The sequence below is a fragment of the Eptatretus burgeri genome, chromosome 16, assembly GCF_056783735.1.
Source record: "Eptatretus burgeri isolate ZD-2024b chromosome 16, Ebu_testis_v1, whole genome shotgun sequence".
Classification (NCBI taxonomy): domain Eukaryota; kingdom Metazoa; phylum Chordata; class Myxini; order Myxiniformes; family Myxinidae; genus Eptatretus; species Eptatretus burgeri.
This window is the reverse complement of record NC_140976.1, coordinates 56,863,524-56,880,077: the sequence shown is the minus strand read 5'-3', so window position 1 is coordinate 56,880,077 and position 16,554 is coordinate 56,863,524.

The following is a 16,554-nucleotide window of genomic DNA, read 5'->3' as shown; positions in this document are numbered from 1 at the left end:
GGTACCCCACGGAGTGGGTTTTCAGATTTTTTTGTGTTTTTGCGTTTTGCGGAATGAAGCGTTTTACGGTGGCTGGAGTGCAAATCCTGCCACCAACCTCCTAATAAGGAGTAACCCAACTGCAGGAGGACGTCCGCAGACACAGTTGGGCACTAGATATGGATGGCCGTTGGCTCACAAGGAGCTCCTCCGCCCTTTGACAGGTTTTGTTTTTAATCCTGCTGGGTGTCCATATCCAAACACCCTCCTCACCAGAAAACCTGGTGGGGGGAGACGGTTTAGTCGCCGACAACCCGACCATGGAACAGGTTAGTACAGGTTTACATGGTACCTGGAGCAGGTCACAGATCGAACCTGACCTGACTATTTCTGGCGCTTGCTTGGTATCAAAATAAACTTCAGGGTCTCTGCAACAAGAAATGAAGCATTAGTGACAAAATTACTGCTTTTTTTTAGGATCAAACGAAGCAATTTAAAAGTTGTATATTTTTTTGGGACACCCTATATATATATATATATATATATATATATATATATATATATATATATATATATATATATATATATATATATATATATATATATATATATATATATGGTGTCCCAAAAAATACATAACTTTTAAAATGCTTCGTTTGATCCTATAATAGCAGTAATTTTGTCATGAATGCTTCATTTCTTGTTCAAACACCCTGAAGTTTACTTTGATACCAAGCAAGCACCAGAAAAATGCCAAGACTGACCGTGCAACAACGGACAAAAATTGTTGAACTTTGGCACCAGACGAAAAGTGTCATACATACATATATATACTTTTGTGTTTTTTTTAAAGAAGAAGAAGGTGCTTACAACCAAAAGTAAAAAAATAAACATGGAAGTACCGCTCACGTACGACCAAATGATCCATCAGAGCGTGCACATCAAAAACAAAGCATTGCAACCAGATATCATACTTATGTACAAAAAAGAGAGAAGAAGGCTTTGCTAAGTGAGGTGTTAATACCAGTGATTTTGGACTCAACGATGCAGACATCAAGGAAATGACCAAATACCAAGACCACAAGAATGAAGTCAAAAGATCCTGGAAGGTGAAGAATGCCAAAGTTGTACCAGTGATAATTGGAGCTATGGGAATGATGCCAAAAACCTCACAGAGATATTATAAACCATCCCTGAGAAGATAACAGTAAAAATAGAATTACACATTTTTAGTGGATGAGACACCTTCTGAGGCACCAAACCACACGGCACTGCAGGACCGAAAAAAAAAAAGGCGGAAACGTATGTCAAATAGATGTGAGATTGAAAGCACGGTTACTTTTTCCCGAAAGGCACAGCTGTGCCTGATGAATCTGGCTGTGAAGCCGGCACAACGTTGCCCTGAGACCGGGTCTGAGACTGTGCCTGAGACACACACACACACACACACACACACACACACACACACACACACACACACACACACACACACACACACCCTTGCAGAAGAACCTGGTCCTGCCTGGGGAAATTGAATACATACTCACTTGAGGCCAGAATGCCGAAGTATTGTCATAAACCTGTGTGAAGCAATGTTTTTAAAAAATAGGCACGTTTAAACATTATGATGATCAAATTTGTGTTGTTGACGACAAATCTTACATACTGGATGTGCATATATTATGTATATACATATAAGTAGGGTGAATATACTGATTCTGGCTCACTTTTCCCCATGTAAGTGAATGGGGGGATTTTCAGCGCTTCATTTTTTTTTCCCTAAAAATGAACCCCCTTTTTATCCCAAGGCATATTTATTTGTCTCCCCTTTTTTACATAGAGGCACTCTTTTCAAATAACCAATGCAATAAGATAAAGATTTGTTCAAGTAGTAAATCGTAATGTGATTTGTTAAAGGTGATTTTAAAGAAATATCTGAAACATGTAAGCCTCGGGACACTCTTTTTCAAATAACCAATGTATATTGTTTAGCTCACTCATTGAACCTACAAAGATTTTTTTCATTCTCAAATTCCTTCAATAGTTTAATTTTCTTTGCACAATAATCCTCATCTAAATTATTTAAAAATAAAACATTTGAATCTTTATATTTTTTAAGATACCCCTTTTGTGCCATTACAAAATGATAAACTTCTCTTAATGCTCTTGTTTGACCACCTCCTGAGCCACATATCATTTTGAGATTATAGTAAATTGTATTTCCATTGTTCAATTGATAACCATCAAAGTTTTCAGTCCATTCAAGGATATTAATTTTTTTTTCTTTACATCCTCTAACTTAATAGTTTTTAAATTGATTCGTTTATTTGTTTTATTTACCTTTGTTTTAGTTATTTTTTCAATAAGACTTATTTGATATTTTTCACATTCATTATGTTTTCCATTTATATACCAAGACTGAGATTTTCTTCACTCTTTAGTCTGATTAATACTTGGTTTCACCATTTATATATTGTGAAAAAACGTGGCAGTAGCCTTAAAAACCCTAACCCATTTTCCCATCGTTAAAACACAATCTATTCCATACACTCTATCATACAATATCCGTATGGAACACGATCTATTCCATTTTCTATCTATAATTCCAGCAATCTCTGTCTGTCTGTCTGTCTGTCTGTCTGTCTGTCTATCTGCGACCGCCGTTCCTCGACAACTGCCGGTCCGATCTGATTGAAACTTGCCAGTAATATTTCCTGGGCCCCGCAGATGTGCCTTTTCGAGGTTTGATGTCAATTGGACGAGCGGTTCCCAAGTTACGGACATTTATCTGTCAACCAATGACAAGACACGGTGCTACGACATCACGAATGACGTCACAATTAATGTTTTTTTTTTTTTTGCACGATTGACGGTCCGATCTGATTGAAACTTGCCAGGAATATTGCTGGGGACCCGCGGATGTGCCTTTTCAAGGTTTGATATTAATCGGATAAGCGGTTCCCAAGTTACGGCCATTTATGTCGACCAATGACGAGACACGGTGCTATGACATCATGAATGACGTCACAATTAATGTTTATTTATTTTTATTTATTTATTTCTTTATTTTGCATGATTGACGGTCCGATCTGATTGAAACTTGCCAGGAATATTGCTGGGGACCCGTGGATGTGCCTTTTTCGAGGTTTGATATTAATCTGATGAAGGGTTCCCAAGTTACAGCCATTTATCTGTCGACCAATATCTGCAAGAGAGGGGGGGATGAGAGTGGGGGCGAGAGAGAGGGGCAAGAGAGGAGGGGGGAGAGCGGAAGGGCGAGACTACGGGGGAGAGAGGGGGCGAGAGTAGGGGGGGGCGAGAGAGGGGGTCGAGAGAGAGAGGGGGCGAGAGAGGTCTGCACATGCTGGCACGCACCTACGGGCCCGCCCCTACGGGCCTGTACTAGTCTAAAATAAATCTGTTATCATCAAAGGCTCCTAATGCCTTTTTATTTACTTCTTCACTATATATCTTATGTTTATAACGTCTTCTTGTGTTCATTTTCCTATATTCTTCTTTCTTATTCATCAAAGAATTATATAATAATTTCTAAAAGTTATTGATTTCTTTATTACATTTATTATTCCCTTTAACCTTTTATCAATCTGATCACCATACTTATAAGCATATGCCTTTCCTTTCAATCTAATAAACTCACTCATTACTTTTCCACCCAACTCATCCTTAAACTTACCAATAACCTTTTCATTCTTTTTTGAAAATAACTCACTCTTCTTACTAAAATTAGTTGTATCATATACTCCAATATTTTTCTTCATATCCTTACAAACATCATCTGTTTTTATATCTGGGATAAAACTATCAGTGTCCATATACAACAATGAAACATTTTCACCATACTCTTTCTTTAAGCCATTATACAAATAATCATACATCAATATCTATATTAATATTTCGGCATGCCCATTTTTTTTGTTCCACCATCAGATTTTTGTTACTGCATGAAATGAAACAAGCTTTGACATATATAGTATTGATATTATTGTCTTCCTTAAGAGGCCCCTCAAAATTCGTTTTGATGATTATCTATATTAATATTTTAGCACACCCCTTTTTTTGTTCCACCATCAGATTTTTGTTACTACATGAAATGAAATTATATCAATATTTCGGCACGCCCCTTTTTTTGTTCCACCATCAGATTTTTGTTTCTGCATGAAATGAAACAAGCTTTGACATGTATAGTAATGATATTATTGTCTTCCTTAAGAGGCCCCTCAAAATTCGTTTTGATGATTATGGTAGTTAAACATTTCATGTTCATCCGACTTTTTATTATTCCTACTGCACTTCATTAGAACATAGATTGTGGATGGATGCGCAGATATCACGAGAACAACTATAGCTGTACAGAACAATTCATATTATCGATGGATAAAAATGATATTTAATTTAAGTTATAATAAATTGTCTATTTAAAATATCTTCAAATTTTGTGGGTTTTTAGTTTGTTGTGAAATATTAGGTCCTCGGGTCTCCGCATAGTGGCGTACAGGCTTAAGTCGTACTTCTGTTTACTACCGTAGAAAATCACAGAACCATCCGATCGACATGCTGTTAACAGTTTCAGAATCATCTAAATTCTACAACATATGAATACGGAGACAAAACTGATCCGGCCAGCTATAATCTACAAGATATGAATATGTAGACGAAACTGATCTGGCATTTTGGATCACTTTAAAGTAGGGTGTCCTGTAATTTTAATGCGTTCTATGGATCCTCCGGAACTCACGAATGGTACATGTTGTGTAGTCACTAAACTACGTGGTAATGCCATCGAAGTGGAGCTACTGCGGGACAGTCGAAGGGGAAAACCTGAATGATAATCAATGGATAAAAATGATATAATATATTGTTTAAAATAAATTCATGCTATCTGTCTTTTAGCATATGTTGCCAGTGACGCCCGTCGAAGACGGGCACCTTTACTCGTCTTTGATAAATCAAGAACTGCTGTTCCAATATAAATTGGTTTACCCCATCACAATACTTTCCTTTTCCATATGAATAGCAGAAAAGTTCTCTGAAAAAACCTCTTCTCTCTTAAAACTTGGTTTATTTATCAATCTAGAAGCTTCTTTCCAAGATGATGCAAATCTAATGTTTTGCCTGTTTCTAACATTATCCATTATCTTTCCAAAGCCAGCATTATTCATCAATTTATAGAATTCCCCTTAAAATTTTACTTTTGTATTTGTTCTCATATCTGTATTGAATTTAATTTACTTTTTCATCCAAGGACTTTGTTTAAATTTTAAAACTCTATGAATTTTAGCTACTCTCAATCCTTCTCTCCAAAACTGTTTCAAGCTTCTCTGATGCAAAACATATCCCTCTTTATCATAGAATGTTGTTAATAACTTTTCTGTTGATTTGCCTTTAATGTTAAAACTTTTATCACTTAACCATTCTTTCTTTGGGATTTCTTTCTCACATGCAAAAGGAAGGTATTTATGCTTATTATGAAGATCACTCGGGTACCTCAAATCAACTTCAAAATAATAACCTTCTTCTTCCTCATTCAATTCCTCTTGAGAAGAAATAACAATATTCATCAAAGCCTTTTCCAAAGCCATAATCCTTTTCTTCCACCCACTCTAATTGAGACATTGCCCATCCATACAAATTATTAGCATCAAAATACATCAAATAATTACTATCTTTTTCACTATCATAATTTGGAAGATATTTATTATTTGCTTTAGCATATCTTTTTGAACATACTTGTGATATTCCACCTCTCTTAGACTTCTCAATCATCAAAAGCATATCTACATCACTGATTAAATCTGTATCTTGTTTTGTCGTTTTCAACATTGCACTCCAAGCTAAACCAGGAGCTGTGAAATAGTGGGCAGCATCTAATCCATAACAATTTTTATTATGACAGAGTGATCTAAAAGCTTCAAACACATCAGTTAACAATAAAACATCTGTTTTTAGATACAAATCATGATATTCTCCAAGGTTCTTTGTCTTAAATATCTATCTATAATTCCAGCTGTGTGTGTGTGTGTGTGTGTGTGTGTGTGTGTGTGTGTGTGTGTGTGTGTGTGTGACCGCTGTTTCTCGACAACCTCTGGTCCGATCGAATTGAAACTTGCCAGATATATTGCTGGGGACCTGAGGATGTGCCTTTTCAAGGTTTGATATTAATCGGACAAGTGCTTCCCAAGTTATGGCCATTTATTTTCCAAACCAATGGCAAGACACGTTCTTGCGTGGGCGTGGCCGATGGGGAAGGGAAGCACAGCCACGTTCCCTATTACGGGTTACAACGTACGGGCTTCCGGAGAGTGATGACTTCGTGTATTCTAATAATTTCTCGATTTCTTATGCGCATTTATAGATAAACACAATGGCCCAAGTTATGATCGTTTTCATATTAGACGGTGTATAAATTTCAGGAACATTAGAGTGCTGGTATGCTCCGAACCAGGAAGTAAATTTTTTTCTCTCTCTTCTCTTCTCTTTTTGTTTTTCCTTGCCACGACATTGCGAAAAGGTAAAATACGTTGGCGCTAATTCAATAATTGGGTATTAAAAATAAATTGCGAATAATCGTAACTGCGAATAATATCGAACTTCCGGGTCACGCACGTACGGGCACGTGAGAGCGAAGAAACAGCCTGTGTGGTTTATTTATTTATTATTATTATTATTATTTTTTTTTTTACGGGCACGTACTAGGTTTCCAAATTTCTTGTGCATGTTTATATTCCTTATCACTTATCTCTTCTTCATAAAGGTTATGATAGAAACTTTCTTTTGAAGGAAGTTGTGTTTCTTTAAATCTCTTAAATGAATCCATATAATCATAAGGATAAATTCCCTTGCTTGTAAGAATTTTCTCTTTACTTTGAATTTCATTCCTTCTTTGAATTTCCTCTCAAGTTAGAATTCCCTCTTTAATCAGAATCTCATCTTTAATCAGAATTTCCTCTTTCGTTACAATTTCATTCATTGTTTGAATTTTCTTTATAATTAGAATTTCATCTTCAGTGAGAATTTCTTCATTAATTTCCTCTTTACTTTGAAGTCTCTCTTTAATCTGAATTTCCTCTTGAGGAAAGAATGAATTAAGATTTGGAAAAGAGCCCGTGGATATTAGATTTGATGCTAGGTTGGCGAGTGGTGTTCCCATAAACTTGTAAGAATCTAGAAACCTAATACGAGTTTAAGGTTTTGTGAATATCATTTTTGAAAATGAAATATACTTTTGACTTGTGTTTGTGATGGCAGAAATATTCCCTGGTGTTTTTGAAAGTTCATTTATAAATTGATGTATATCATAGTTGGCGCTGTTGTGAAGAAAGACTGGAATAAAAGAAGGAAATTGATTTTTAAGATTACAACAGGAATGAGCGTGACCTCTATATTTACCAGTAAGATGACAATGATCCCTAACTTTAGACTCCTCAATTTCCTCCTCACAAATATGACAGATATTGTTCTTTCTAAATTCTAATTTTTCTTCTTCGATTAATTTCATCGGTTCATTTGTTTCTTTCATTAATTTAGTTAGTCTTATACAATCCTTTTCTAATCGTTTTAGAAACTCTTGTGAAGCTTTTCTCCACTATAATGTTCAAGATTATGATATTTTTCTCCAACAGATGATTTGATATAATACCAGAAACCACAAGGAATATGTTTTTGATATTTATTTGTATGTGATTTCTTTTGGATTAGGAGAAGCAGTATTTATCTTTTTTAGCATACATTCAAAATCAGCGTATATCACAAATGGGTGCATGATAGATTCATTATAATCTTAAAAGAAATCTTTTCACCTGGTTTAGGCATTGTAATTACAGCTCATTTATGATTACTACAATATTTTGAATGTTGTTCTTATCATTCTTTTGTATGAAATGAATTAAGACCGCTTGCAAGGATATATTTTGTTTGCTGTTCTGAATTCCTGAGAAGAGATTAATCTTGATAAATTATTGATGTATGTATAATGTGAATTCTTTCCAACACTAAAATATAAAACATCAATGTGTGTTTCTTCATTTTTATAGTTGCTTGAAATCTTTAATATTTGAACTTTGTTTGTATCCGTTAATCCATATACATTAATCGAAAGATTAATTAATTCTTTTTCTCAAATTTAGGAATATCTGTTAGTGGCATTGGGAATTTAAAATCTTTAATGTCCAAGGTATTCTCATATTTCATATATTGTTTTACTCTCTGAATTACAATTTGGTCGATGTAAGTGAGCAAGAACAGACCAGAGAAAACATTTATTATCATTGTTCTTAAAATTAACAACTGCCTTCTTTAGTTTTATCTATTTTGGTAATTCAATATAAGAAGCTTTAAGAGGGTTTGATTTTAGAATGTGTATATCTAAAATGATGATTTTTAAAAATATTAAATCCACTTCTGACCACTGTATTATCAACATCCTCCTCTTGTCTTGGTAGTTCTTCAGAAACCCCACTATTCAAAAAATCTTGAAATGATGTTATAAAATGAAGATCTGTTCTCATATAAGGAGTTTGTTCTTCATCTTGTCTTTTCATATTAATTTTCACTCCCATATAAAACTTTAAAGTTTTCATTTCTTTTAATGTCTTTTTAATAACTTTTTCAACATCAGGTTTCACTATTTCAATTGATTCAGCTATTGATGATGGACCGGGTTCTCCAAATTGAAAAATCCTTATTTAAATATGCCCTTTAAATGCCCCATCAGTGTTTTCAATATAATAGTCTCCTTTTGCTTTAAACTCATTTTTCTGGTGTTTTTGTGATTGAAGGTGATTCTTATAACTACTCTTCAAAACATCCTTTGAGCAGATATCACAATGTTTTCTTTCCAACTCAAGAGGAGATATTTGATGAAATAGATTAAATGTGTGTTTGTTGGTTCAAAGGTGTTTTTTATAATGTTTATATTCGTGATTACAAACATCTCGGTACGTTGTATTCACCATATTTATACAATAAAACTTTGCTTAAACTAAAATTTTCTTGATGAAAATTTCGTTTTATTTATAGGTGAATCTATGCTTAAAACCATTTTATCCTCCAACTTTTTTCACTTAATTAATACAATGTTTCAAGACACAAAAGACAAGTTTCAATCAATCACTTCATTTGTAAAAGATAGTGAGAAATATGTCAAGGATGTAAAATTGAACAAAGATAAATATAACAACTATTGGATAAAAACAATTAAGGTAAATAATATGAGTTCTTCAATTTCCTTCAGTGGAAGGGATTTTAGTATACCTGGAAGACCATCAATTAAAGTATCTCTAACAAAAGTTTCTCCTCTCCTTCTGGTATTGTATTCAAAACTAGAAAAAGCAATGAAACAAGAAAAAGTATCAAAAAATAAAAACCTTATGGATGAAACTTTAGAAAGAAAAGATAAGACCATCTGTAATATGCAAGGAGAAATTTGTATTTTTTTCAATAACCCGAAAGATGTAAACCCTGATGGAATAAAGGATGTTTATATATCAGGTCAAATGACATTTCGTTCAAGAGGAGTTAAGGATCATTTTAAAATTACCTTTTTATATAAAAAATGTTGCAGTTGAATCTGGTAATGAAAAAAAGTATATAGATATCAATGGTAATGTTATTTCTACGAATTAAATACGAGTCAATATTCAACTGAAGATTATGAGAGTGATCATGATAGTTTTTATTGATGATTCTGAAGATGAACTTTAGTTTAAGTAAAGTTTTACTTTATAAATATGCTAGACTTCCCTGATTCTCCATATGACAAATTTGAGAATAGTCCTGCGTGTGAAAGACGGGGATTAAACACAGAGTCAAAAGCCTATAAACAATGTATATTCTGTGATTATCTTCTAGTTAATGATAATACAAAATATAAAAAGGAAAATAATTCTTTTAGATTGACACCAAAAATGAATTACTTTACAAGATTAATTAGAGAAATGAATGTAAAGTATGAGGGTGATAACACACCTTTCCTTACAAGGGAAGAAACTGAACGTATTAGAGAAATGTTCAAAGGTTTGTTGTTATATATTATTCACGATTGTCATTTTCAGGGAAATATCAACACAAGATATTGCATAAATAAAATAATGGATTATCTTGAAATTAAACCTGAACTTCGGATAAAATATAGTTTCTAAAAAAGCCCATAATAAATTAAATAACCTGTTTTCCAAATATATAAATGAATGATTTTTTTTTTTACCCATTTGGGAAAATAAGATAAAATTTGACGACCATAAAAATCTCCCAAATTCATTAAGATACCTCATAGTTGGTTCAAGCGGATGTGGAAAAACCTGCTTACTTTTGAAGATTCTCCTGATTCCCAACTTTTTAGATTATGATAATTTATAATTTTCACAAAGTCGAGTTTTCAACCAGAGTATCAACTACTCTCACAAGGTTTTAATGCTGGTCTTCAAAAAGAAGACATAATCAGTTTATTTAAACTTAAAAAAACCTAAATGATTATAACATTGAAGATATAATACAACTATTTTGTGATACACAGAGATGTAAAAAGAAATCAAATCCGATAACTTGTATGCTTAGTGATAATACGGATGATATACCCTCTCTCCAAGATTTGGATAAATCAAAAAAGAACCTCGTTATGTCTGATGATTGTGTTAATGAGAGAAACCAAACGGTAATGGACAGCTACTACACAAGAGGGAGACATTCTTCTTGTAATTGTATTTATCTTAGTCAATCATACTTTCAACTTCCTCGTCGTTCCATCAGAAACAATGCTAATACTTTTATTTTATTCAAGTTAAATTCAATAGATATAAACCATTTTTGAAGAGATAATTGTTCTACATTATGTAGTAAAAAGGAATTTGGGGATTACATGAAGCACACAACTGAAAAATATAAATACATTGTTGTGAAAAAAGATGAGATATTAAATGATATTTTCCAATAAATAAATGGATGCGAAAGAAAGAGCAAGAAGATTTAAGGAACATCAAGAGTTGGTTTCAAAAGTTGTAAAACAACAGGAAGACATAAAGAAGAAACGCAGACAGAAACTAACGGGTGAAGAAGCATTTGAAAGAAAACAAGATAAATTTTTTAAACGACTTTAAAAAGCTTCCAAAGAAAAAATTATAGATATTTCCACAGTTCCCACAATAGAATATACTCCTAAAAAACTTCAAATGATAATAGATTTCAGTCAAATGACGGAGCAAGAAAGAGAGCATAGAGGAGAATTAGAATATGATGATGAAGGATTATTTCAACAAATGGAAGAGATTAATGGACCCCCTGATGATATTGTGAATGCTCTTCAAAACAATGAATATTCAGTGGATTCAACAACCAAAGCAGGACTCATTCCAACAGAAAAACCAGCAATATTTCATCTTGCTAAAGATGTTTCTAAAGATGCTAAAGATAAAGTTTCTTGCTAAAGATCTTGCAGTGAAGAGAGGGTGGAGCAGAGAGGCGGAGAAGTGCGTGCAGCAAACAGGTGGAGACGAGTGTGAGGCAGGCAGGCAAGGAAGTGCAGGGACAGAGAGAGAGAAAGAGAGAGAGAGAGAGAGAGAGTGGATAGCTTCACGATCCACCTTTTATAAGCTCCGAGAGAAGGGTGGGGCGACGACACGAAGCGACGCGCCGTCATACAAATTGTGCCCTTCCATTGGGTTCCGGCCCCACCCTGACAGGCTCCTGGGGCCGGAAGCAGCCTCATTCGCACATTTGGCACTTCATGGCTTTCCCCCGAATTCTCAGGCCGTGTTCTGATGACTGGATGAGGGTAGTGTCAGTCCCGCATGCCCATTAGGGGCACCCCCAGCGAGCGGCGGTTGGTACTGTGTACGTGCTTGGCCCATCCCCACACCACGCGGTCCGAGTGGCCTAGGCAGCGCAGCAGGCATGGTTGGTGGTGAATCGCATCGATGCTGAGGTGCGTGTAGGCGTGTGATGATTTTTCACATGTGCGGGAGATGTTTGTGGTCAAGATGGTGAGCTTCTGGTTAGCGAAGGTTGAGCAAGGTGAGACGCCATTATAAATCGGCACGCATATTCGAATGAAAGGGTGCGCCATGTGCGTCCTGTACAGTGTTGGTGGTGAGTCTCTCATTGGGTGTGTGGATGCATTTTTATTATAATGGGTTTGAGGGTGATGAAACAAATAAATTGATGATAATTGGAATTAAAATAATTATATTAAACCTGAAATAAAAAATGTACTCAATGTATCTATTTTAATTAACATAATCATATCTTTTCTTTGTATGGAAGGATCACCTCTCAGTAAAGCTGTGATGAGTGAGTTGGCTGCCCTACCAGTAAGACAGTAGTTTCTATTACTTAAATATTCTCAAGATGAGTATTCTAGGATTTTATGACATGATGAATAGAAGGTACCAACAAGCTGGATAAAGGAATATTAGGTTTAAGTAACTATCCAGGTGTACCTCCTTGCTTGATATTCCCAAGTCTGCTTAAAGGAAGGTGAACCTTCTCCTTCCCAAACCATAAATTGTATGTGATCCATCTTCATGCCCAAAGGATTGCAGTGTTGACGTCATTCCTGAACTCGGAGAGAGACTACACATCTGGTCTTGAAAAATATATGTATTGTTACGGTTGTGGAAATTCGCATTACACTTTTTTTCTTTCTTTTCTTTGCTTTTTGCTTACTACTTTTCTTTTCTTTGCTTTTTGTGTAAATGTGTGTGTGTGTGGCGCCGTCCGACAAGTAGAACTGTGCAAGTGTTGCCGTGCATGTAAATAAACCCTTACATTTATTTGGTTTTAACTCTGCATTTGCTTTTGTTGCATTATTCGTTTGCTGTGACTGAATACATGCCTTCTGTGCTGTCTGCGTGTGTGAAATAAATGTGCTTGTTCAATTGTTCCCGCTTTGCTTCGTCTCCTTCCTTTTGTTGACTCTCCATCCTGCATCGCGTAAGAGATTGGTAGTGGGTGTAAGTTCCCGGTAACTAATCTGAACCATTGAGGTCGACGATAACTCCGCTCAGTTATCTCTGCAGTACGGAACAAACCGCTTCAGCGGTTCGTGTCCGAAGTCGACCTGCGGCGAGGTACGATCGCCCGATTAACCATCCGCGTAGGTACTTAGGTAGGTCGAGTTTGGCGAACAACCCTATCCTACGCGGGTGGCCGATTGGCACGATTGTGGTGAGGTCGAAAGACCCACCCGTGACTAGCTCCCGGCGTTGTTCCGAGAGGGTCACGACTGAATTGTCCGTCCGGTGGGCGACGTGCCGCAATTCAAGTTACGTGGCTGATCCCACGCCGGCGGGCGCGAATTCGCAACAGTATATATAATATATATTATTCCTATAAATAATGCTGATGGCTGCACAAAATCTGGGAATGATTTCCATCTGGAGATACATCAACCTGACAAATGGTGACATTAGCCTTGAAAATAATAAAGAACTGTGTCTCACTGAACAGTTTATAAGAACTTGGGATTCTCAATGTATTTGAGAGACCTGGAACAAGTCTGTATTTCTCATCTCTACAATGCACTTACTATGAGTGTCTGTTTGTTCAATAAATGTTGTAATTGTGATTGATGACTTAGAGTTTGCTTCAATGGGTGGCTGCCTGGGTGCGGTGCGTGCTTGGATTTGTATCATGGATAAAAGGAAAGGGTTGGATGGAAATCAGCATTGAAAAGAAGAGAGAGAGATGATTATTAGACCTAGCTATTAGAGCCACGCAACGCACTTCGTCCCGTTTACCCATTAGACATGAGGAGAAGGTCTGACTGCACGAAGACGAATGAAACAACTGCCTGGAGATCACTGTATGGTGGGTGCCATTGCCTTAGAGGCATGCGGTTTTAGAAGCAATTGATCCAGGTCCCACATAAAGTCGCATGAAACGGTGAAGAGGAAGCAATGGGAGAGATGGAAAATAATTTCCACCCTCGGCCTCGGGAAAATGCAGTGCTGATAGCGCAGAACGGCAGGTTATCGCAGCCAGTACAGTTCGAGAATGACATGATGTTGTTCATGAGGCAATTAATGGCACAAATAACTATGATGGATCAAAACAACAGACGCAGAATGGACAGGTTTAGCGAAGATAACAAGGCACAAATAACTATGATGAGCGAAGAAAACAAGGCACAAATAAAAACGATGGACCAAAACAACAACAGCAGAATGGACATGATGAGAATAAAAATGGACGTGATGGGTGATTAAATAAAAATGGCAGCACTGCGAGTGAAGCGATGCGCAGAGAAATGGTGGCAGTGCGAGAGGTGCTAAGGGAGTGTAGGATTGGTGTCTGGGAAGAAGTGAGGGAGAGCGAGTCCAGACTGATGGGAGAGATTGGGAACATAACGAAGGATGTAGAAGGACTGATGACAGGACAGAGTGAATTGAAGGGACAAATGGAGAAGAACATGGGGCGATTAAGGAGCCAAGAGCTGCCCAGAAGGAATCAAAAAGACAAATGACTGCAATTAAAAAGGAATGTAAAATGGAACACAAGTAACTGACGAAGAGAGTAGAGGAGGTGACACAGACGATGGGGACAAAGGAACGGGAAATGAAAACACAAATAGAAACAATGAAGGTGATGTTAGAGAGGGAAATACAAGGGGCGAATCAGGAATTAACGAAGGAAAAAGATGACGTGGATTAGATAAAGAATGAGATAACTGAAATCAAAGCAAAACAGGTAGAAACATGTGGTAGAGTCAAGGAGGAGATTATTGAATGCATGAACATGTTATATTTACAGCGTCACAAAGTGCTCAAAGAGCAAGCGAAGAGGATACAGGTCCTTGAGACGAAACGGGAGGAGGTGAGGACAATGAAGATGAGTCATGGCGAGTCCGGTTATGTGCATGATGCAAATGGGTGTTTGGTGAGCTTGGGGGTGACAGAGCCAGGTTTTTTTGGAGTGCCCAATGTGCGGAGTGTAAATGCAATGGAGTGTGTGCCGAGAGAAAGTGACCCGGAATGTGCAAGAATGGAGTGTGATGGTGAGCGAGGAAATGTCGGTCAGGTATCAACTCAGATTGGAGTAGCGGGTAGTTGGACAGATGGGAGACACGAGTCCCCCGTTCCATGTGGACCCGGAGGATTTGCCCCAGCATCGGTCCCATATGGACCGGCGTATGGGATTTGAACCCTGGGAAGCCTCGCGGTGCAGCTCGCACTATATGACGGCAAGAGTGACCTAAGGGCATACTTGGCGCAGTTTGATCACGTGTGTAGGGGTAATGGTTGATGCCCGGACAAAGGTGGGATGCACCTCTAGGCAGCACTGCGCGGTGTGGTGGCCAATTTTCTGACCCCCCTCCTCCTTGGGGCCATTGCACTGGCAGGCCTCTGTTCGGCTCTAAACAACCGATTCGGAGTAGGCACGCAACAGAGATTAAACGCTTGTCCGCCCGAATTAAGATCTAATCAAGATAAGTTTGGTGCATTGCTGATGGCATGCTCCCCATTCAGAAAGCCACGTGACCTCCAGTTAAACTCAAAATTAGACGGACATTGGAACTCATGGTTAACTGATTGGCGTTTGTGGTTCTAAAGCAACTCATCATACCACAAAGTAAATTTTGAGCAGTGGCCCCAAGGAAGAGCAGTGGCTCTTCCAAGGGGAAACGGGGATTAAATTAACCCCCTCATAATACACTTGGTACTCGTGGCCGTAACAATATATATATATATATATATATATATATATATATATATATATATATATATATATATATATATATATATATATATATATATATATATATGTATATATGTATATATGTATATATGTATATATGTATATATGTATATATGTGTATATATATATATATATATATATATATATATATATATATATATATATATATATATATATATATATATATATATATATATCAGCAAAGAGATAAAGAAGATTTTCCAGAGTGTTAGTTTGAGGGATCTTTGATGAATATCAGTAATAGGATGTGGACTAGAAAACTGCATTGGAGCAGTCTGGCCTTAGCAGGGAGAGGAGATGAAAGGATTCCTTTGAGAGCCACACATCAGCTACGAGAGTGGAGGAAGTCGGTAATCCAAGAGAGCAGTTTGTCTTGGATGCCGTAGGTAGAGTTTGAAGAGAAAGGCAGGATCAAAATATTAAGATATATCTAGAGAGATGGTGTGGATCTCATGTCTGACAACGAGGGTCCCTATCCATTATTGGGTGAGTTGAAGCAGCACATCCAAGGTGGAGTGGTGACCTGGTCTGAATCCGAATTGATGATCTGAGATAAGATCGTTGGAGAAAAGGAATGATTATATGTCAAATGTGATGATGGATTCCTTGACCTTGCTTGGAAGTAAGCTAATATGTCTGAAGTTAAGGGGATCCATTTTTGCACCTTTTTATGCAATGCAGTGATGTCTGACTTGCATGCAAATGGAATCTGATCGAGGGCAAATGATATGATGAAATGCAAGAGGAGCGAAGCAGGTTTCTTGGACATGTGAGCTGATGATATCTAGTCCAGTTGCAGAATCAGAGTCGAGGGTTGCCAGAAACTTCTCCACCTTCTCAGGTGAAAAG